Genomic DNA, 22,666 nt, shown 5'->3' with positions numbered 1-22,666 from the left:
AGTCAATGGCTCTCATACAGAAAAGATTTCCTTAGTCTTTAGTGGTATCACCAAAGGTACCTACCTTGCTTGCCTTAAGAACTTTGTAGAATTATAAGAAGGCACCTGTAAAAATCTATAGTATCTTTTTTTTTTTCAGAAAATATTTTAAATTAACTTTTCAAGAATAATGTTCTTAAAACAAGAACATGTGCACAAGTTTCCCCTGTAATTAGGCCACTAATTCATTAAAGCTCTAAATTATACCTAGGTACTTTGCCACAGGATTAAAAAAACATGAAAATGTAACCTATGTAATTATACATCAAAGAATGAATGCCTTAAGGAAATTCTTATATTTATTTATATATCTTATATTATATTTCTTACATCTTGTTATACTCCATCATCCAGTAGAGTACACCTTACATAAAATTACGTGCTCAAGTATCTGAATAAAATATTAATGGAGAAAAGATAGAATTACAATATTTATCCTAACCTTTTTCATGGATACTAAATCACTATCTATAACATAAAAATACTAATATATAATCTAAGGAACCAGATGCTTTTGTATATACTGCAACCAGTCATAGAACTGAGAGGAAAAAAAAGAATAAGGAGCACTATTCATTCAACAATTTCTAAGAATCTACTTTCAACCACTAGCTGCTTTGAAGAATATAAAATTCACAAAGACATTGCCCCTTGCCTTCCAGAAGCTTTTAAAGTAGAAGGACCATCATTTACCAAAGACTGACTCTGTGCTAGGCATTGTGTTAAGAACTTTCAGGATAACAAGCAGGCCTACAAGAAAATATGGCAGGCTTTTGCGGGGAGGGGCAGAGGGGCGGAGGGGTAGTGACTTTTTTTTTTTTAAGATTTATTTGAAAAAGAGGGAATTTAAAGCAGACTCCTCACTGAACTAGATCTTACAACCTTGAGATCATGACCTAAGTTGAAACCAAGAGTGGGTTGCTCAACCAATTGTGCCACCCAGGTGCCCCTTAAAGAAAACTCTGAAACTGGGAGTGTGGAAAGGTTACCTCTAGCTTGAGTGGAGAAAGAGGTGGACAGTTAAGGATGACTTCACTATACAACTAGAAGGGGTAGCATTTCAATAGATAGATGCAAAGGTAAAATAAAAGCCAAAGTGTATCCAGGAGTAGAGAAGAGGAAAAGTTTGGAAACAAGTCTGATTAAGACTAGTACAGTCTTTCACTTTTTAAATCTTTGTATTTAATGACTTTATAAACACACCCATTATAAATAGCAACCCCTCCCCATCCTCAGTACCTTTTAAAACTTCTACTCTGCTTTTTTTCTATAGCACCTAATGTTTTTTTTTAATCCCTTCTTTGCTTTACCCTTCCCTTTCTTCCCCCTGCTAACCCCATCAAGTAACCTACGTTAACAACCTTCCATTACTTTTTGGTATTTTCTCCCATACAGATGTCATATGCACATGTATAAATAGGCTTTTTGTAATAACTTATATTTTCTAATCAATTAGTTTTTTTTTTAAAGATTTTATTTATTTATTTGACAGACAGAAATCACAAGTAGATGGAGAGGCAGGCAGAGAGAGAGAGAGGGAAGCAGGCTCCCTGCTGAGCAGAGAGCCCGATGCGGGACTCGATCCCAGGACCCTGAGATCATGACCTGAGCCGAAGGCAGCGGCTTAACCCACTGAGCCACCCAGGCGCCCCCTAATCAATTAGTTTTTTAAAAGATATACTAAGGGGTGCCTGGGTGGCTCAGTGGGTTAAAGCCTCTGCCTTAAGCTCAGGTCATTATCCCATGGTCCTGGGATCGAGCCCCGCAACGGGCTCTCTGCTCAACAGGAAGCCTGCTTCCTCCTCTCTCTGCCTCTCTGCCTACTGTGATCTCCCTCCATATATCAAATAAATAAATAAAATCTTTAAAAAAAAAAAAAAGATATACTAAGTACAGGGGTACTTCAGTGGCTCAGTCAGTTAAGCAGCCAACTCTTTTTTTTTTTTTTTTTTTAAGATTTTATGTATTTACCTGACAGACAGAGATCACAGGCAGAGAGGTAAGCAGAGAGAGAGGAGGAAGCAGGCTCCCTGCCAAGCAGAGAGCCCGATGCGGGGCTCGATCCCAGGACCCTGGGATCATGACCTGAGCCGAAGGCAGAGGCTTTAACCCACTGAGCCACCCAGGCGCCCCCTAAGCAGCCAACTCTTGATTTGGGTTCTGGTCACGGTTTCAGGGTCCTGGGATTGAGCCCCATATGGGGCTCTACACTCAGCAAGGGGTCTGCTTCAGGATTCTCTCCACCTCTACCCCATCCCTTCCATCCCCCCCCAACCATGTGCTCACATACAGGTGCTCTAAAAAATAAATAATCTTTAAAAAAAAAAAACCAACCACTAATTACAGAATACATGTTCATGGGGGGGGCCTGAAAAACATGGAAAAATACAAAAAGTAATAACCTAGAGATGGCCCTTGCCAACATTCATGGACATATGTACCTAATATTTTCTATGCACTTGTAAATATTTTTCTTTATAAAGATTAGATCTTCGTGTATTAATTTTAGTACTCTACTTTTTTCATTTAAAAGATCCTATCTTGCAGGATTAACTGAAATCATCTTTCACTAGTTGACAGAATACACATTAAATTAAAAGGATACAGGGTATAAAAAAGGTAACTACACCAACTACATGTACTAGCTTAGCAAAAAAGTTTATTCTTTTCAAAAAAGATGAATCATTAGTTGTATGATACCTCTTTGAAAAGCATTACATACAAATAAATTTATAAGGGTAAAAAGAATCTATCAGATGCAAATATAGCCAAATATGCAACTTCTAAGTTTCCTGTTTGCTTCACACCCATTATGATAGTTATTATCAAAAAAATGGAAAATAACAAGTATGGACAAAGATGTCAATAACTGGAACCCTCATGTATTGCTGGTAGAAATGTAAAATGGTGCAGTTGCTGTGAAAAACAGTTTGGCAGTTCCTCAAAAAGTTAAAAGCAAATTACCATATGATCCAGCAATTCCACTCCTAGGCGCATACACCCAGAAGAATGGAAAGCAGAGACTGAAACAGACACTTATAAACGAATATTCACAGTAACATTATCCACAACAGCCAAGAGGTAGAAACAACCCAAGAATCCATCAACAGACGAATGGGTAAACAAAATACCTTACACACACCCACAGGAATATTATTCAGCCATAAAAAGGAATGAAATTTTGATACATGGTACAATATGGATGGGCCTTGGAAAAACATTAAGTAAACCAGATGCAGTATCACAAATTCTGTATGATTTTCCCTTATGTGAGGTACTTGCAATGAGCAAATTCATAGTAGAATTTCCAGAAATAGGAAGGAATGGAGAGTTTTGTTTAATGGGTACAGAGTTGTCCAGAATGATGAAGATGTTCTGGAAATAGTGGTGATGGTTGCACAATGCTCTGAATGTACTTAATGCCACTGAAGAGTACACTCAAATATGGCTAAAATGGTAACTTTTATGTATAGTTTACCTGTCCCCCTCCAAAAAAGCCTAAGGGGCCCATTTCACACTGTTAGCTAAACAGGAGTCATGAAGGTCATGATCTCTAGTCTCACAATTCACAACTGCACTCTAATTCCAGTCCAGACTAACGTGAAGGAAGGTAGAATATCATATACCCCCTCACATTTCCTCTGATTAAAATGCCCTTCCATGTATAAAGCCTATGAATACAGAGGGAAATAGCCAGCATGACAAAGGCGTTTAGGCCAGAGAATCAGAGGAACTGCTAAAGCAGGCAAAGCCCTCATGGAGCTGGCAGTGAGAGCCCCAGGCCATCTACAAATAAAGCCCCATGGAGTGGGAGGCCAATAAGCAAGATGACTCCTTCAACAGATATCCTACTTACATCCTATGTTACAAAGTTCTGAGTTTAAGTTTAGTAAGTATATCCTCTTAATACTAAGCATTTGTATTTGTGATGGACAGTAGGAAGGAACTAAGTCCATAGGTGATTAACCTCTGAATCTCCACTCATTCAGTTAATGTTTGTTACATAATCAAGACAAAGTTTCAAGAACTAGAGATGTATAAACAAGAATAAGGTATGTCACACCTTTAAGGAACTTAGCCAGAGTTGTAGGATACCTATACAAAAAAATTCAATTAACACTATTTAGCACCTTACAATCAACAATTTGGCTGCAATCAGGTGTTAGCCATTATGCTAAACTCTAAGTAGTCAAAGGTGATTAAGATACAATCTTCTAAGGGCGCCTGGGTGGCTCAGTGGGTTAAAGCCTCTGCCTTCAGCTGAGGTCATGATCCCAGGGTCCTGGGATCCAGCCCCACATCAGCCTCTCTGCTCAGCAGGGAGCCTGCTTCCTCCTATCTCTCGGCCCGCTGCTCTGCCTACTTGTGATCTCTGTCAAATAAATAAATAAAATCTTTAAAAAAAAAAAAAAAGATACAATCTTCTAGGGAAAGGAGTAAACAAATACTTCCATATGTGTCACAATAAATACATGTAACATCTATAATGCATAGTACCCCCCAAAAAAAAGAAAGAAAGAAAGAAAAAGAAAAAAGAAATCATTTAGGTTTAAACAGGTCTTATAAAACCTAGTATTGGGGCGCCTGGGTGGCTCAGAGGGTTAAAGCCTCTGCCTTTGGCTCAGGTCATGATTCCAGCGTCCTGGGATCCAGCCCCGCATCGATCTCTCTGCTCGGTGGAGAGCCTGCTTCCCCCTCTCTCTCTGCCTGCCTCTCTGCCTACTTGTAATCTCTGTCTGTCAAATAAATAAAATAAAAATCTTTTAAAATAAATAAATAAAACCTAGTATTATGTCTTGGAATGTAGACTCAACACTGTCACTGAAGCACAGAACCATGGACCCTCAGCCTCTCAAAGGGAAAGTTTTTTTTTTTTTTACAAACATCAATAAATAAGGAACTGCATATGGAGTAGAGTATGCATTTTTCTGTATAATCTAACAGGACAGTAAACTCAGAAATGATAGCATGAAAAGTAAATGCAATAAAGTTTCAAGGCGGGGCTCAAGGAAGGAAACAAAATAATGAGTGAGAAGAGGAAAAAAAGATCAGGAAATGATATTTTGAAGATGGTGTTCAAAATGGCTTTTAAAAGAGGAACAGAGGGGCGCCTGGGTGGCTCAGTGGGTTAAGCCTCTGCCTTCGGCTCAGGTCATGATCTCAGGGTCCTGGGATCGAGTCCTGCATCGGGCCCTCTGCTCAGCAGGGAGCCTGCTTCCTCCTCTCTCTCTGCCTGCCTCTCTGCCTACATGTAATCTGTCTGTCAAATAAATAAACAAAATCTTTAAAAAAAAAAAAAGAGGAACAGATAAAAGTAAGGAAATTGTGTCGATCTCTCCTCATTAGATAAGGTCGTTGAAGGCAGGAACTTGCCTCATTTACCCTGCCCGAAGCACACTAGACTGCACCTACGTAAGTGCTTTAAAAAAAAAAAGACTTTTGAATTCCACCAAAGATAGTATGAGCAATCTTCATTAAGCAAGAACTATGTTTAGTCTGATAGGCAATGGACACTCTTGGAAGATTTGCCAATGGAAGTAAGGCTGGTACATCTACATTTGAATATTGTTATCATCACAAAATAGGATACACAAGGGGCACCTAGGTTGCTCAGTCCATTAAGCATCTTGCCTTCAGCTCAGGTCATGATCCAGGGTCCTGGGATAGAGCCCCCTCTCTGCTCAACAGAGCCTGCTTCTCCCTCTCCCGCTACCCTCCTTCTGCTTGTGCACTCGAGTGCCCTCTCTCTCAAGCTCGAATAAATAAATAAAATCTTTAAAAAAAAAAAAAAAAGGATACTTAAAAACCCCATTATTGGGGCGCCTGGGTGGCTCAGTGAGTTGGGGCCTCTGCCTTCGGCTCGGGTCATGATCTCGGGGTCATGGGATCGAGCCCCGCATCGGGCCCTCTGCTCAGCAGGGAGCCTGCTCCCCCCGCCCCTGCCTCCTGCCTCTCAGCCTACTTGTGATCTCTCTCTCTGTCAAATAAATAAATAAAATCTTTAAAAAAAAAAAACAAAAAAAAAACACCATTATTCCCCTCCATGAAAGAAAGCTGGGTAGCTGGGGAACAAAGGGGGTGGTAGAATTACTCTATACAACTTTACTTACTCTGCCAAAATTTTTGTATCCTTTGAATTTTGTGGCATGTGACAGTATTATCTACTCAAAAAATTTAATAAAATTTTATTTTTAAGAATCTGCACAGTAAGAGTGAATCTGATAGCAATGTGGAGAAAGCACTGCCATGGGAAGAAATAAGAAAAAGGAGTTCACTTTGGATGTTCTAACAACACTCAAGGCTAATAGTAAGAAAAGTCTGCTTTAACCTGGAGAAAAAAAAGAAAACAGCTAAAAGAAGCTCAAAAATAGGGGCGCCTGAGTGGCTCAGTGGGTTAAAGCCTCTGCCTTCAGCTCAGGTCATGATCCCAGATCCTGGGATCGAGCCCCGCATCGGGCTCTCTACTCAGCGGGAGTCCTGCTTCCTCCACTCTCTCTGCCTGCCTCTCTGCCTATTTGTGATCTCTGTCTGCCAAATAAACAAATAAAATCTTTAAAAAAAAAAAAAAAGAAGAAGAAGCTCAAAAATAGGGGCGCCTGGGTGGCTCAGAGGGTTAAGCCTCTGCCTCAGCTCAGGTCATGATCTCAGGGTCCTGAGATCGAGCCCCATGTCGGGCTATCTGCTCAGAGGGGAGCCTGCTTCCTCCTCTCTCTGCCTGCCTCTCTGCCTACTTGTGATCTCTCTCTCTGTCAAATAAATAAATAAAATATTATTTAAAAAAAAAAAAGAAGCTCAAAAATATAGTTGTCAATGGAATCTGACAGTGACTGAATGTCTGGTCAATGTCAAAGATCCACACCATGAATACAATTAATTCACTTTTTTTTTTATAAAGATTTATTTATTTGACACAGCAAGAGAGGAAACACAAGCAGGGGGAGAAACAGGCTTCATGCCAAGCAGAAAGCCCAATGTGTGGCTCGATCCTAGGACCCCAGGATCACGATCTGAGCCAAAGGCAGACACCTAACGACTGAGCCACCCAGGTGCCCCAATTAACTAACTTTATTAAATGCATTTTTCTATTATAAAAGCAACACATTCAGAGAATATAAGAAATATAAAGAACACTATTCTATTTTTTTTTAATTTATTTATTTGACAGAGATCACAAGTAGGCAGAGAGGCAGGAAGCAGGCTCCCCGCAGAGCAGACAGCCCAATGAGGGGCTCCATCCCAGCATCCTGGGATCATAACCTGAGCAGAAGGCAGAGGCTTTAACCCACTGAGCCACCCAGGCGCCCCAAAGAACATTATTCTTATTTCTACTGTTTAACGATAACTGTTAACATCTACATGTTATATTTATATTTTTTATATTTTTATCTTTTATATTTTCTTCCCATGTGTAGGTTTTGAGATTTTTTCAAAACAGCTTGAGATGTAATTCACATACAACTCACCCACTTGAAGTGTACAATTTGACGGTTTTTATTATATTCAAGAGTTGTGCATCCACCTCCACAATCTGAGAACATTTTCATCCCTCCAAAAAAAAAAAAAAAGACCCTATCACAGTCGCTGTCCATTCCCAGTCACCTGTCCATTCCCGTACTCCTTCCAGCCCCTGGCAACCACTAACCTACATTCTGTCTCAGTGGACTAGCCTATTCTGGACATTTCATACAAATGGAATCATAAAATATATTGCCTTTAACGACTGGCTTCTTTCATTTAACATGTTTGCAAGGTTTATACATGTTGGAGAATGTATCAGTACACCATCTCTTTTTATACTGAATGATATTCCACTGTATTTTTTTATAAAACTGTAATCGTTCCAGATACATAATTTTGTGTTCAACATTTTCCATGTTATCAATGCGTCATATAATCCATATCTAATGACAAGCACAGTGCCCCATCAAGTGGCTGTACCACCGTTTACTTAATCATTTCACTAATGTTGGACATTTGAACTCTTTCCAGTCTTTTCTACTGTAAACAAATTCTTGTAAATGCAAATGGTAGTTCCTTTCTGAATGATCTTCTCAATCCAGAGAAATGCCTCTCCTAGAAACTCTTGAGTTTCCCAATGAGATCAGCCACAGAAAACAAAAGTCATATTCTTCCAGGGAAAATTTAGGATTTCATCCATCCCAAACCCAGATAATGGAGAGATGTTAAAAGCTATCCATGCTTGTAAAGGATGCCTCAGAAATACCTAGATTAAGACCTAGCTGGCTCAGTCAGCACAGCATGCGACTCTTGATCTCGGGGTTGTAAATTTGAGCCCCATGATGGGTGTAAAGATTACTTTAAAAAAAAAAAAGAAGGGGCGCCTGGGTGGCTCAGTGGGTTAAGCCGCTGCCTTCGGCTCAGGTCATGATCTCAGGGTCCTGGGATCAAGTCCCGCATCGGGCTCTCTGCTCAGCAGGGGGCCTGCTTCCCTTCCTCTCTCTCTGCCTGCCTCTCTGCCTACTCGTGATCTCTCTCTGTCAAATAAATAAATAAAATCTTTAAAAAAAAAAAAAAAGAAAAAGAAAAAGAAGAAGAAAGAAAAGAAAAAGAAAAAAGGAACAAAAATTCCTAATTCTAAAGATTTTATTAACACAGTTAAACAATAACTGGCCTGACTCTTCCATCAGAAATGTACATGGATGGAAAAAAGTAAACACTGTCCCAACTGTGATGCCTAGTATTAAGTACCTTCAAAGAAGTCAAACCACTTTTGTTTTCCATAGCAGGATGGAAGAAAATAAATAGAAGATCCTGAGTCCAACAGTAAAAATGTACTTATGCTTGTTACTATATGACAATAAATGGAATCCAACAGGTTGAAAGAGGAAGAAGAGGACACCAGCAAAATCCACAAGGTCCTCACCAGCACTTAAACATACTGGGACCCCTAAAACACTGTCATTGCCCGCTACTTTCCATTCATTAACCAAAAATACCAACAATCTCAAAATCACAAAGATTTAAAAATTTGAAACTAGCTTTGGGATTGTTAATCCCTACCTCTGTAAAATCAACCCCTACCTCTGTAAAATCCCTTAGAATCTGGTCTAAAAATAAAACTATGTGTCAAGTGTTCCTCAAGAAAACTATGTACACTGATTGGAATGTGAAGCAATTAACACACTTTATGAGTGATTTGCCAAAGAGACTTGAGATAGCCTGGGCCAAAACCAATAACAAAGAAACAACACCCACTTGACATTTTCCTTGGTTAAACTGAGATCTTAGGAGCAATTTTAGAAGAAAAGCTAAAAAGCTCTGAAGTTAACCAGGAAAATCAATGAGAGCTATGGAAGTATTCTGGGAGAAACGGAGGAACAAAATGATTCGATCACTGTAAAATAAAAGATGAAAACTTTAATACAAAATTAAGCAATTTTTACTCTACTTTTAAGCAAGAATAAAATACCCCACCATTACTATCATGACAATAATAGACAAGGCAGTATAGCCCTATACCAGAAATACTAACTAAACTGTAATGCAAACATGCAGTGTTACATTTAGCACCTAGTCAGTTTAGCAAATAGGAATTCTGAACCAATCATACACATAAACACACACACACACAATACAACAACCTGTAACTCTACACAACCTCATCGTAAATAAGCCCACTGTTCCTTGGTCTTCCAATTAATTTAGTCAAGGTGAGCAATTTTTCAACTAGTTTTAAAGAAATGATTTCCATGACCTGTACAATTTGAAAAACAAAAAACCTTTACAAGTTCGATTTTGTGGTTTCATAAACCCTCTACTGTCACACAGTCCACTGCCTTTCAAAAGCAAGATTTAAAATTCTCTTCTGCAAGTCAACATTAAGGCATGCTGTTTGGCTAACAAGCTCCTCCCAAGACCAGGATTATTATGTATGGCCTATTATGTTCCTAACATGCAAACAAAAGCATTCCCTCATGTAACATTTTTCTATTTTTAGGCAGGTCACTAACAAAGTTTTATCTGAAATTAGAATGTAGTAGAATCATACATCTACTACTAACAAACTACTTGAAATAGTAATTTAAAGTTATTAATTGTATTTTCCATTTAATAAGTAACCTAGTACTTCTGGAAGTTTAACTTCCAAGAAGTTGTTGTTTAATCCTCAGAGCAAACCACCTTCTTTGGTTTTCACAAATGGCATGTTTTAAACTAAACACAACTAGTTTCAGAGCAGCTGTAATACAATATTTGATGTTTAACCATTCTCCCTTTCACCTTTTAGATCCTTTTCATTACAAATCACCAGCTTAATCTGTTTCTCTGTTTTCTTCTGCTAACCCAAATCCCGTAAAATATGTTCTAATGTATTTCACTCAAGCCTCCTACTTTGAAGGCTTACACTTTTCAACTACTGACAAAAGTTTTAACAAGGCTAAGCAACCCCATTACAAGTTTTAATCACAAACACCACATACCTAAAAGATAAGCTTTTCCAGCAGAAACACTAACAGGTTTATTTTTCCAAGTATCCAGTGTTCAACGGGGTCAAATGTTTCTCTTGCATTTTAAACAGCTTAGCCCTTGAAGTGATAAGGGTGAAAACAAGCCAAAAGTCTCTTAATAATGTTCTTCAGTGGCATGTAATCATCACAACCCAAGAAAAACTCAGGAACTGCTAGCTAAAGTCTGTTAAGACCAAAATAATCACATTACCTTAAGCATTAATCACAACAATAGAGAGATTTGGGGTAAATTATGTTTATATAGCTAAATACTTTATAACAAAATTGAAAACCACAGAATCAATGCAAAGAAAGTTTACTAAATATACAACACACTTAATAAATTACAAATACTTTCAGCTGTTTCAAATAATCTTCCAATTTCTACATGACAAGGGAGTGTGGTTTTTATTGCGAACAGCCATTTAAAAGGCAGTATTAAGGGCGCCTGGGTGGCTCAGGTCATGATCTCAGGGTCCTGGGATCCAGTCCCACAACGGGCTCTCTGCTCAGCGGGGAGCCTGCTTCCTCCTCTCTGCCTGCCTCTCTGCCTACTTGTGATCTATCTCTGTCAAATAAATAAATAAAATCTTTAAAAAAATAAAAGGCAGTATTAGCAGCATGCGCTACATGCATAAAGTCAACATTTTAGTGAGCAAGCAAAAGGTTAGAAAAATCTTTTACAAAAACACCTACGAATATGAAGTTCAGTTCATTCACCACCGTGTAAGTGCAAAACATCTGACATAAGGCACTTATCAAAAATGTCCTTAAATGGCTTTAACACAGTACATCTTTTCAGTTACTACCAGCTTCAACATCATAAAGAGAGAAAATAGTTATCAGCAAGAAAAAAATAGAATATTCATTTAAAATAATCCAAATTAAATCAACTAGTTCACTGTCTCCAAAAAAGATCCTTCACAACTTTTCTTTTAGACCCTCATCTCTCACCACTTCTTCCTGCACCCCAAACTCATCCCAACTCCTGCACGTCTCTATGCCTTTGTACCAGCGGTTCTTCACTTATAATGCTCTCCTCTCCTCACCTGGTAAGCACTTACTCATCAGTCCAAAACTGGCCGCAAAAGTTCCCTCCAGTGTTCAAGCTTCCCCAACTCCCCCAGGCAAAATTGGCTGTTCCAAATTCCCACAACACTCAGTAAGTCCATCCTTATCATAGCGCATTGTTTTCACGCCTTGGTGAGAAGAAAGAAGAGCAGGTTCCCTCCACTCGGCCCACAGAGGACGAAGCAGGCAGAAATACTTCACGAACGTGAGCTGAATTCGTCCCTACTCAGATTAAACGACTCTCTAGAACCCGGTCACATCTCAAGGAGACACAGGGGATCCTAACATTCTTCCCACCAGAGAAATGAATACCAGAGGGCACACCCAGAGCCCTGAAATGAGAACAATGAATGAACACAGCCGCCTCTCCTCTCATGATGTTCCAACTCCTCTTTCTGGGAATCGACTAGCTCTGCTGAACCTCTGCAGCTGCAGAACCCAAGCGTCCTGGCGGCTCTCACTTTACACAAAAGACAGCCCTGGATCTTCATTCCAAAGCATCCCAGGGCCAAACCTCAGTATACGCATCCCAAACCTTTCATTAGTAACCCAGAGTCCCGAAACCCAAGGCGAGGCCCCCTGTATCTTTGTGGTGGGGCACTGACCCACTTCCTCCTCTCGTCCCCGATTCTTCTCGTCCTCCCTATAAGGGTGTCACTTGAGTGACGGACTCTGAGATAAGATGCAAGACTGGGATCCCCCACCCCGCGCCCAGAAAGAAAAGGAATTAGTCCACCTGAATGACAACACAGATACGGGGCTATTCTGGGCAGATTTTCCCATTACCAAAATATAAGGAATGTGCACCGAGTACAGGGGTGGCGCTAGCACGTTTCCCCGAAACACAAGGAAATTTGAGTGGGGATGTGGAAACTCGGCTGGCCGGCCATGACACCGGGCTCCAGGGCTCCCGCCCGTCCAGCGCCACCCGGGGTGACAGCGGCCTGGCCCGAGCCCCCACTCGGCAGCTGCGGGGTCGCTCTATCAACGCCGCCCAGGCCCGGACGCATTAGAACTCTGCCCCTTCAGCCCCGCCGCCCGGATCCCCCGACAGCCAGGGCCGACCCTGCCGCCTACCTGAAGGAGCCGAACCGCCTCCGTGTCCCGTCGTCCGGCGGCGGCGTCTGATCCGCTCCTCCTCCCCGCGGCGGGTGAGGGAGCGGGAGGCGGTCACATTCGGCGCGTCCCTAGCCCAGGGGACGGGGCCCCGGGCAGTCCCCGCATCGTCGCACCCGCGCTCCGCGCCTCGGGGCACACGCCCCAAAGCCGGGCCAACTGGCCCTCTTCCGGGCCCAAGGAGAGCCGCAGGAAAGCCTTCCTGTCTCACGCTCGCCCTCTTCTTACTCCCGCCATCTAAGATGGCGGCCCCAACGCCCGCGACGAAGAGGCTCTCGGGCGGCCCCGGCAAATGAGCCCTCCACTCGGTGCTCCTCCTCCCGACCTGCGGCGCCACTGGCTCTCTGCTTCTGCGCGAGCCTGCCGGGCAGCGGCTGCAAACTTGGTTCGGGCATCTATCACTCTAGTCTGAACTCGGGCCCCGCCCCCAGGGGCGTGGCCTCGTGATGTCGCCAGTCGCCATTTCGGATCCATGACGGTTGTGGGCCGGGTCCTGCTTGGCGCCCGGTGGGTGCTGTTGGCAATCGAAAAGGGCCACCTCGGACTCCCAGAGGGTCCGGGGCTTAACTGCGAGAGGAACGCCAGCCTGGTAGCATCACAAGGCCCGGAAATAACCAGACTTACCGGAGGACGCACCGTATACTGTATAATACTTTGGCGCTATCCTTAGGCATGTTGGAATTCGAATCGCCACTCAGCTACTTATGTGTTGTATGGGAAAGTCCCTAAATTTTCCTTTTTTTTTTTTTTTAATTTTCTTTAAGTAAGTAATCTCTACACCATACGTGGGACTTCTTAAGATCGAACGTCTCATGCTTTTCTGAGCCAGCCAGACACCCGACCATAAAAGTTTTCTGAGCCTTACTTTTCTCTCCGTAAATTAGGGGAACTTTTTCCCCATCAGTTTGTTAAAAAGTTAACAAGACTGATAATATTCAGTCTAGTCCAAAGTATATGAAAACCGTTATGTACCCTAATTCAGGCAGGATTGCTTATGGGGAGGGCAGTTTGGCGTTATCTACTGACACTTTTTATGTGTATACCCCTCGTGCCAGCAGTTCCCCTTTTAGGCACTAATTTTAGAGAAATGTGTACCCATAGCACAAACAAGCATGTGCTAAGACGTTTATTGCCATATTGTTTGCATTAGAGATACCCTGGCAAAGATGTGAGTTAATCAAGTAGAAAACTACAAATAAACGGTGCTACATCCACAGTATGGCATTTTATCTGTCTTAAAAGATCCCAGTTATGGGCTGGGGTCATGATTCCAGGATCCTGAGATGGAGCCCCTTGTGGGCTCCCTGCTCAGCGGGGAGTCTTCTTCTACCCCAGCATTTGCACAGGCTCTCTCTCTCTCAAATAAATAAATGAAACCTTTAAAAAAAAAAAAAAAGAGCAGGATCTATGTACTAATCCAAGACATTATATTTTTATAAGAACATTTTGTATGGTACGATGCTATTTATTCAAACACAGGCACGCAAAACTACCCAATACCATGTGCAACATTCATTTATGTAAATTTTTATGGGAGCCTATTGTGTACCACACTTCGTTCTGGTTGTTGGGAAATCTACATTCAAAAGCCCTGCCTTCTAGAGATGAAAGACCAAAAGAAAGTATAAAATAAATTCAGATAGTAATATGTGCAGTATAGGAAAATGAAGATGAAGCAAGATGAGAAAGAGAAGACAGCTATGTGAGGACCAACATGCAAATAAATGCTGAGGAAAGACTGGAGGGCATTGAATACAGAAGGTCCATGAGAGTTGTTTTTGGTGGGTTTTTTCTTTTTATAGGAGTAATAACAATAACATCTACCTCACAGAATTAAATGAGATAAAACATGGGGAGCATTTAGCACAGAGCCTGGGGGTTGAGACTTCAGTACCTGGAATCTGATTGCCTGGTTTCGAATTTAGATTGCCACTTCCTCATTTGTGACTGAGATAAGTCATTTAAAGCTCAGTTCCTCAGTTTCTTCATCTAAAGAAAACATGATCACCTCTTAGAGTTAAAGGATCTAGTGAGTTTAAGGCACTTGGAACAGTTCCTGGCTTGTATTAAACATAGAAATGTTAGCTGTAATTATGCCTATCTCTTCTCGTAATATCATTACTACTTAGGCTAGAGCAGCAAAACCACACTTGCTGACCCCAGGCCATTTCTTCCTTTGGTGGCCCCCAGCTGCTACACTTTACTTAGGGAGACTGTGCTTCATTCAAACCTCTCGGCTGACAAGAGTGGCTATTTCGCTAAAAAAAAAAAAAAAAAGCTTATAAAGGTGAAATTCACATAACATAAACTTAACCCTTTTGAAGTGAAAAATTAAGTAGCATTTGATATGTTCACAGTATTGTGCAATCACTTCTAGTTCCAAAATACTTCCCTCAATCTGAAGCAAAACCCCTTACCCATTAACCAGTTTCTCCCCATCCCATTTCTGCCCAGCCCCTGACAACCACCACGATGCATTCTATAACTGGGGATTTATCTTTTCTGGATATTTCATATAAATGTAATCATACAACATGTGACTATGTGTGTCTGGTTCTTTTTACTTAGCATAATGTTTTCAAGGTTCATCCACATGACATGTATCAGTAACTTCTTTTTATGGCTGAATAATACTCCACCATACACAATTGACTGATGGACATTTGGGCTGTTTCCATCTTTAGGCCATCAGTGAATAGTGTTGCTGTGAGCATGCGTATACATGTGGTATTAGAGTACCTATCTTCAAGAGCGCCTGGGCACATCAGGCAGGTTCCCTGCTCCACAGGAAGCCTGCTTCTCCCTTTCCTGCTTCCCCTGCTGTGTTCCTTCTCTCTCTCTCTCTCTCTCTGTCAAATACATAAATAAAATCTTTTTTTTTTAAAAAGTACCTATCTTCAGTTCTTCCAGGCATATACTTAAGAGTAGAATTGCAGGCATCACCTTGCACCCCACTGGGTTGCATGTCCTCTACTTTAAAACCTCTGGCTTGGTGGTAGGAAAAGTCAAAGAGCTAGAGTTTTTAGAAAAGAAAGAGGAATGAGGACAGAAATGAGTCAAATAGTTTGAAGGAAAAATGGACATGCCATGATCTCAGATCAAAGAGAGAAGGGAAAGAATAGATGTCATTGGTTGGGGGAGGCTAAAATGGAAACTTACCCGGGTGTTGGAATGTTCTATTTAATTTGGGAGGTGGATACATGAGTGTGTGTGTGTGTGTGTGTGTGAGAGAGAGAGAGAGAGAGAGATTGATATGTGTTCTTTCTATATATTTGCTATACCTCAATAAGAAATTCTTTGAAGGGGCACCTGGGGGGCTCAGTGGGTTAAAACCTCTGCCTTCCGCTCAGGTCATGATCCCAGGGTCCTGGGATTGAGACCCGCATCGGACTCTCTGCTCTGCAGGGAGCCTGCTTCCTCCTCCCTCTCTCTCTGCCTGCCTCTCTGCCTACTTGTGATCTCTGTCTGTCAAATAATTTAATTAAAAAAAATTATTTGTAAAGATGTATAAGGTCTTTAAGCCTGGCAGAAAGGATGAATTTTTTAGGTAAAAGAAAGGAAAACAAGTGATAGCTATCATTTATGGCAACTTTTCATGTATCTGGCATTTGCTACAATCACCGGTACACATTACTACCTGAAACTTCTGATCTTCAAATGAGAAACCCTTCTGAGAGGGTAATTAATCCAAAGACAAAGCTGGGAAGTGATGGAGAAGGGGTTTGAACCTGTTCATTTGTTCATTCATGCAACATTCAGTCGATAAAGATTTCCATTGTGCTTACCATGTGCCAGCTCCTGTGTTAGACCTGGGTCCATGGCAGTGAATAAGCCAAGGTCTTTGCCCTCAAGGACTTGAAGGTCTGATGGAGAGGACATGCAGCAAACTGATAAACAAATCAGCATAAGAACTAGGATTATGGTCCTATGATGAAGGGAATGACTAGAGAATGTTAGAATTGGAAGTGGGTGTGCTTTTAGGCTCAGCAGCCATGGAGGGCCTCTCTTAAGGAGTAAGACTTAAGCTGGGCAATGAAGGAGGAAACCAGGGGGAGAGTAGCTGAAATGGCATGTGAAGGGTCATGAAGTGGGAAAGGAGTGTGGGCCAGTGTGGTTTAGAGCACAGAGGACGAGGGAGGGTGAGGTGGGCAGAGGACAAAGGATGGAGTCATATCCAGTCCAACTCCCACAACTTCCATGCCTTTCTATGCCATCCTGCCTCTCCAGTGAGTTTAATTTTAGTTACAGAGCAGTTTAAAGTGTGGGCCTGACTTGGGCTGGGTGCTGAGAGAGACAGAGCCTTGTAAACAAACAGTTACCTCACATGGTGATCCAAATGTGCTCTAAAGGCGAGCTGACTGGAGTTCTATGGTACCACGCCAGAGGAAGGAGGGAGAGGCTGGTTCTGTCAGAGAAGCCTCCACAGAGGCAACACTTAAGCTGAGTCCTGAAGGAGGAGTCAGAATTTTCCAGACTGAGAAGGGTGGAACGACAGGGCAGGAGGTGGGAACCATATGACCAAAGGCACCGAGATGTGACTTTACAGATAAGTCTGAGAAACAGCATGCAGTTCTCAGTCTGAGACTGCCTCCCTGAGGCAGAAGAGAATGATGAAGGGGAGGTTGGAGGGGCAAAAGATGTCTCCCCTAGAGTCAATCTCCCTTAAGCCATGAGGCAGTCCTTAACGGGGACGGAAGAGTGGTTAAGGGGCTAGCTACTGGGGTGTCAACCACAATACATCTTGTGGTATCTTAAACAGGAAAGCCTAGAGCAGTCATCTCAGAAACCAAGTCAAAATTAATACCTGGGCTCTCTCAGAAATTACTTGGGGGGACGTACACTAGAACAATCTCTATGGAAGTCGATTTGGCAATATCAAAATTATAAATGTGTATACTTTTTGTCAAAGATAGTCTCCTGGAAATTTATCCTACAGATACACTTGTGTGTGAGATGCTGTATGTTCAAGATATTCTTTGCTACATTGCTTATAATCTAGACAAAGAAACGTCAAGTGAAATGTCAGGTGAAAGATGAACTCTCTTATGTACTGATATGGAAAGATAGCCAAGAAATCCCATTAAAGGAAAAAAACAAAAACAAAACTGTGAACTGTGTTGTGTGAACTGTGTGCTACTTTTTGGGAAAAGGAAGAAAAACATCTGCTTAAATTAAGTCTGAAGGACACACAAAATGCTAACAGTGATCACAGGTGAAGGGGAGGGTGGGAGCTGGGAGTATGGAGTACAGGAGGGGAAAAAATAATTTGCACTGCTTTACCTTTAATAATTTTTATTTACATTTTTCCCTTTTTGTTTCTTTTGTTTTCTTTCCTTTTTAATTTAAAATTTTTATATCTTATTTGTATTTATTTTTTCTTAAACTTCTAATAATTTTTAATTGTTGAACCCTGTGAATGTGTTACTCCCTCAAAAATTTAATTAAAAAAAAAACAAAAAAACAAGCAAACAAAAACAGGATTGAAGGTGCAATGAAATGGTCCACACCAGAAATGAAGATTGAGAATGTGGGAATAAAAGACAGAGGAAGAGGGGGGTCAACAGTCTGTCCCACAGCCCTCCCACCATTTCCAGTGTTCACATTCCACACAAACTACCCACCCCAGACTCCCGACTCAATGTGACCTTCACCAAGACACTAACCACCCAGGATTCTAAGGGGTAAGCCTCAGGCAATGCCCTCTGGGGCCTGGCCCACCTCTCCAGCCTTCCCAGAACCACACCCTGTTTTCCATGCTGAGATAGCCCCCAGATAAAAGGCGCCCTGCCTAGGCAGCCCCACACACAGCAACTAATGGGGTCTACCTGCCTCTTGATCATGGCATCAGATCATCACCTCACCATCACCTCACCATCATGCCATCACCATCACCTCCTTGGTTAACCTCTACCTGACTCCTCCCAGCCTCAGACCACACCCAGCCCCAACAGGAGCCCTAAGCCCCTGTTTACTGCCCCCTTTCCAGCAGATTCCTACTGCAGCTATTGGTGGGGAGAACACACATTGCTTTCCTTGATAAACCCAACCATCACCTCTCCTCTGCACAGAGGGGTAGGCCCTGGGCTCTTCTGTCAGAAATCAAATCCCAGCCCTGCCCTCACTGCTGTGATTCTTGGCCTCTCCCTCAGGTGGTGCAGGAGCAGGAAGACTTGCCATCAGGGGTTATTAGAAGGAAATGAAACAGGAAAGTACAGGCCCTGATACACAGTAGGTGCTCAGGGAGCACTCCTCCTCCTCCCTTCCCTCTCCAATCCCTCTTCCTAACGTACCGCATTCTGCTTTAACTGGACTAGTCTGCCAATCTTGATGAAGAAAAGTACCAGCACTTTCAAATGTCCCTTTCCCCCTTCCAGTTACCACCCCAACTCTTTCTTCCCTTTCCCCCTAAATTTTTAAAGCCAAATTTGCCCAAAAATGGTCTAAACTCAGACTCAATTCTGTCACCCATCCCTCCCTCCGTTAAGCCCCAACAGTCTGCCTTCCGTAGCCACCTTCAAAATGCCTCTCCTTCACACCGACATCCCTCCAGAAGAGTTTCTCAAGCCTAGGCCTCATTGCCCTTCATGACATTTGGTAAAGGGCATCCTCTTCCTGCTGAAATTCTCTCCTAGTTCACAGGTCTGACTCCTCCAGTACCAGAAATGGCACCTGTTCTCTTCTCAGGCCTATGGAACCCAGTACAATGGGTGAAGCAGCTCATGCTATTTCCTCTGCTGGAAATGCTCTTCCCTACTTTTTTTTTTTTTTTTTTAAGATTTCATTTATTTATTTGTCAGAGAGCAAGAGCGAACACAAGCAGGAGGAGCAGTGTGCAGAGAAAGAGAAACAAGCAGGCTCCCACTGAGGAATGAGCCCAATGCAGGACTCAATCCCAAGACCCCAGGACCATGATCCAAGGCAAAGGCAGATGCTTAACAAACTGAGCCACCCAGGTGTCCTGCTTTTTCCTATTTTTAATCCCAGCTCAATGGCCACGTCTTCACGGAGTCTCCTCTGGTAGCTGCAACCTACAATGTTCTGTCCTTTCTCTGAATTTTCATATATCTCCTGCTTTAGCTCACACATTATTATACAGCCTTTTCTTTTTCCCTCTGTTTTTTTTTTAATTTTAGTTATTTATTTGAGAGAGAGAGTGAGTAAAAGAGAGCATGAGAAGGCAGAAGGTCAGAGGGAGAAGCAGACTTCCTGCGGAGCTGGGAGCCCCAAGTGGGACTTGATCCCAGGACTCCGGGATCATGACTTGAGCTGAAGGCAGTCACTTAATCTACAGAGACACCCAGGGGCCCTATACAGCCTTTTTTTTTTTTTTTAAAGATTTTATTCATTTATGAGAGAGCGAGCACAGGCAGACAGAATGGCAGGCAGAGGCAGAGGGAGAAGCAGGCTCCCTGCTGAGCAAGGAGCCCGATGTGGGACTCGATCCCAGGACGCCGGGATCATGACCTGAGCCAAAGGCAGCTGCTTAACCAACTGAACCACCCAGGCGTCCCTATACAACCTTTTCTGGACCTCTCATTGCCTCAGCTGGAAGAAAAGGGACGGTCTTTGGAAGCAGACATTGAATTTACATCTCCTTATTCTATTAGCTGTGTGATCCCAGACCAGGCAAACAAGCTACTACACAGCTGTCTGAGAGATTTTCTTATCTATGAAACAGGAATAATATGCCCACCTCACAAGACTTTGGTGAAGCTGAGATCCTTTTTAAAGCGTTTTGTGGGGGCTCATGGGTGGCTCAGACGTTAAGCATCTGCCTTCGGCTCAGGTTATGATCCCAGAGTCCTGGGATCGAACCCTGCATTGGGCTCCCTCCTCGGCAGGAAGCCTGCTTCTCCCACTCCCACTCCCCCTGCTTTTGTTCCCTCTCTCATTGTATCTCTCTATCTCAAATAAATAAATAAAATCTTTTTAAAATAAATAAATAAATAAAGCGTTTTGTGTTGGGGAGGGTGCACCTGGCTGGCTTGGGCACCAGTTGGTGGAATGTGTGATGCTTGATCTCAGGGTTGTGAGTTCGAGCCCCATGCCAGGTGCAGAGATTTCTTAAAAACAAAAATCTTAGGGAAAAAAAAAAGCATCTTGTGCTGGGGAAAGCCAGGGTGGGCTTCCTGGGCATGAGATCAACGCTGTAACACAGGGTCCCTGAACTCAGAAGGCCCAGCTCTTGGGGTTTAAAGCTCTGTGGTCGCTGTTTTGAAATGCGTAACTTTTATGTTTGAATCTGTGTTTTGTTAAGTGAAGTCCAGTGGGACAATGGACCATAGACCCCAGAGGGGTCTCAAGTTGTCCTGCCCCCCCGTCTCCCTGGGGGTTCTCAGCTGCCTGTTTCCCTTCTGACACTTCCCTTACTCCCCAACCTGAGCCAGGTCCTGCCCAGCCTCACTCTCTCCACTCCCACCCAGAAAACCTTTGTGGTCCTGGAGCCCAGGGAAGGCCTAAGCACAAGCAAGGGAAAGGGCATGTTTGATCTTGATGTACTCTCCTCAGGGTGGGAGGACCACTGTACATTTGGCTGGTATTTGGTGGGGGGGGGGGCTCGTTCCCACCTCTGATCCAGGTACTGAGCTCCACTGGCACAGAGGTTCCCATCCTTTGAAGGTCACACAATCCACCAGGAGTTGAGATGGTGGGTCCATGGGAAGGAGAGATTGACTTTCCTCCTCTGGCCCAGGTCTAGCCTTCCAGGCTGGTAGCCAGCCCAGTGGGGAACTCCAGCAGCCAGCAGACACACACAGCCGTCACAGTCCACACTCGTGCTGAGTATCCCTGAGCCCAGGGAATCTGACATTAAAGAGCACATACAAAACACCATGACAAGGTGAGAGAGAGGAAGGAAAAAGTTCTCCGTTTTAATACCTCTAAAGTCATTTTTTCCCTGCTTTATGAACAAGGGACCCCGCATTTTCATTTTTGTGCTGGGCCCCACAAATTATGTAGATGAGCCTGGAGAGAGGCCAGGAGGGCCTTATATCCCTGGAAGCTTCTCTGCAGACAGTCATAGAGGTTACATGGACAAGAATGAAAGAAAGCCCTGGTCATACAATTTAACCTGAAGCCTTATCAGTGGACCACATTGTCTCTCTGTAGACTATTATTCCAGTTGCCCATTGGGTAACAGGCCACTCCTAACTTAGGGGTGTAAAACAGCAAGCATTTTGTCATGCTCACGGATTCTGTGGGTCAGGAATGCAGACAGGGCCTGGCAGGGATGACTTGCTCTGGGATGTCTGGGGCTATAGGCGTCAGGACTCCGGTGGCTGGAGGTGACCTGAATAGCTGGTGCTGGAGGGTCCGCTTCCAAGATGGTTTTTCACTCCTATGTCTGGCAGCTCTGTGGAGATGGCTGGAAGGTATGTGTGGGGGAATGGGGAGCGGTTAGCCGGGACTGCCTGCCAACGCACCTCCAGCTGGCCTTTCCAGCACGGTGGCCTCGGGGTAGTCAGAATTCCTACATGGCGTTGCAGAGCACCAGTAAACAAGGCAGAAGCTGCTCAGTCTTTTATGACTCAGTCACCTAGCATCATTGCCAGGATGCTCTGCCGGCTGGAAGCAGTCACAGTCCTGCCCATTCTCAAGGGTGGAGAACACAGAATCCATTTCTTGATTAGGGGGACTGGCAAGGTTACAAAAACTGATGTGGGATACAGCCATCTGTGAAAAGTACAATCAGCCACAACTATGAATTTAGTTTCCAAAATAAATGTCATCATCATCTTGTAAAGAGCATTATTAATTTGTGTTGTTGGAAATGGGGGGTTATGGTTTAAACACATTAATTTGTTGAAAATAAGCATTTAAAACACATCATGCCCACTTTTTAATATCGACTTTGGCACTTGTACTTGTAAAAAAGATATACCAGGAGCAGCTATTTCATTGTCATTGATGTCGAGTCTAAAATGGGTACGGTTTCCTTCATTACCTTGGGCTGGCTGCTTCCAAATGGAGAAGGA

At 42.9% G+C, this 22,666-nt stretch overlaps 1 protein-coding gene across 1 annotated transcript in view; it reads right to left on the bottom strand.

Moving 5' to 3' along the window:
* The window catches only part of RAF1 (Raf-1 proto-oncogene, serine/threonine kinase), an 85,459-nt gene extending 72,468 nt beyond the window's left edge, over positions 1 to 12,991 (bottom strand). Inside the window, exon 1 of the mRNA XM_044252965.1 lies at positions 12,654 to 12,991. The gene's annotated coding sequence lies outside the window, so the exon portion shown is untranslated. The remainder of the gene's footprint in view (positions 1 to 12,653) is intronic.
* Between the last annotated feature and the right edge of the window lie 9,675 nt (positions 12,992 to 22,666).

The sequence above is a fragment of the Neovison vison genome, chromosome 6, assembly GCF_020171115.1.
Source record: "Neovison vison isolate M4711 chromosome 6, ASM_NN_V1, whole genome shotgun sequence".
Lineage (NCBI taxonomy): Eukaryota > Metazoa > Chordata > Mammalia > Carnivora > Mustelidae > Neogale > Neogale vison.
Note: the sequence above shows the minus strand (reverse complement) of the source record. Positions and strands in the feature narration are given on the sequence as shown.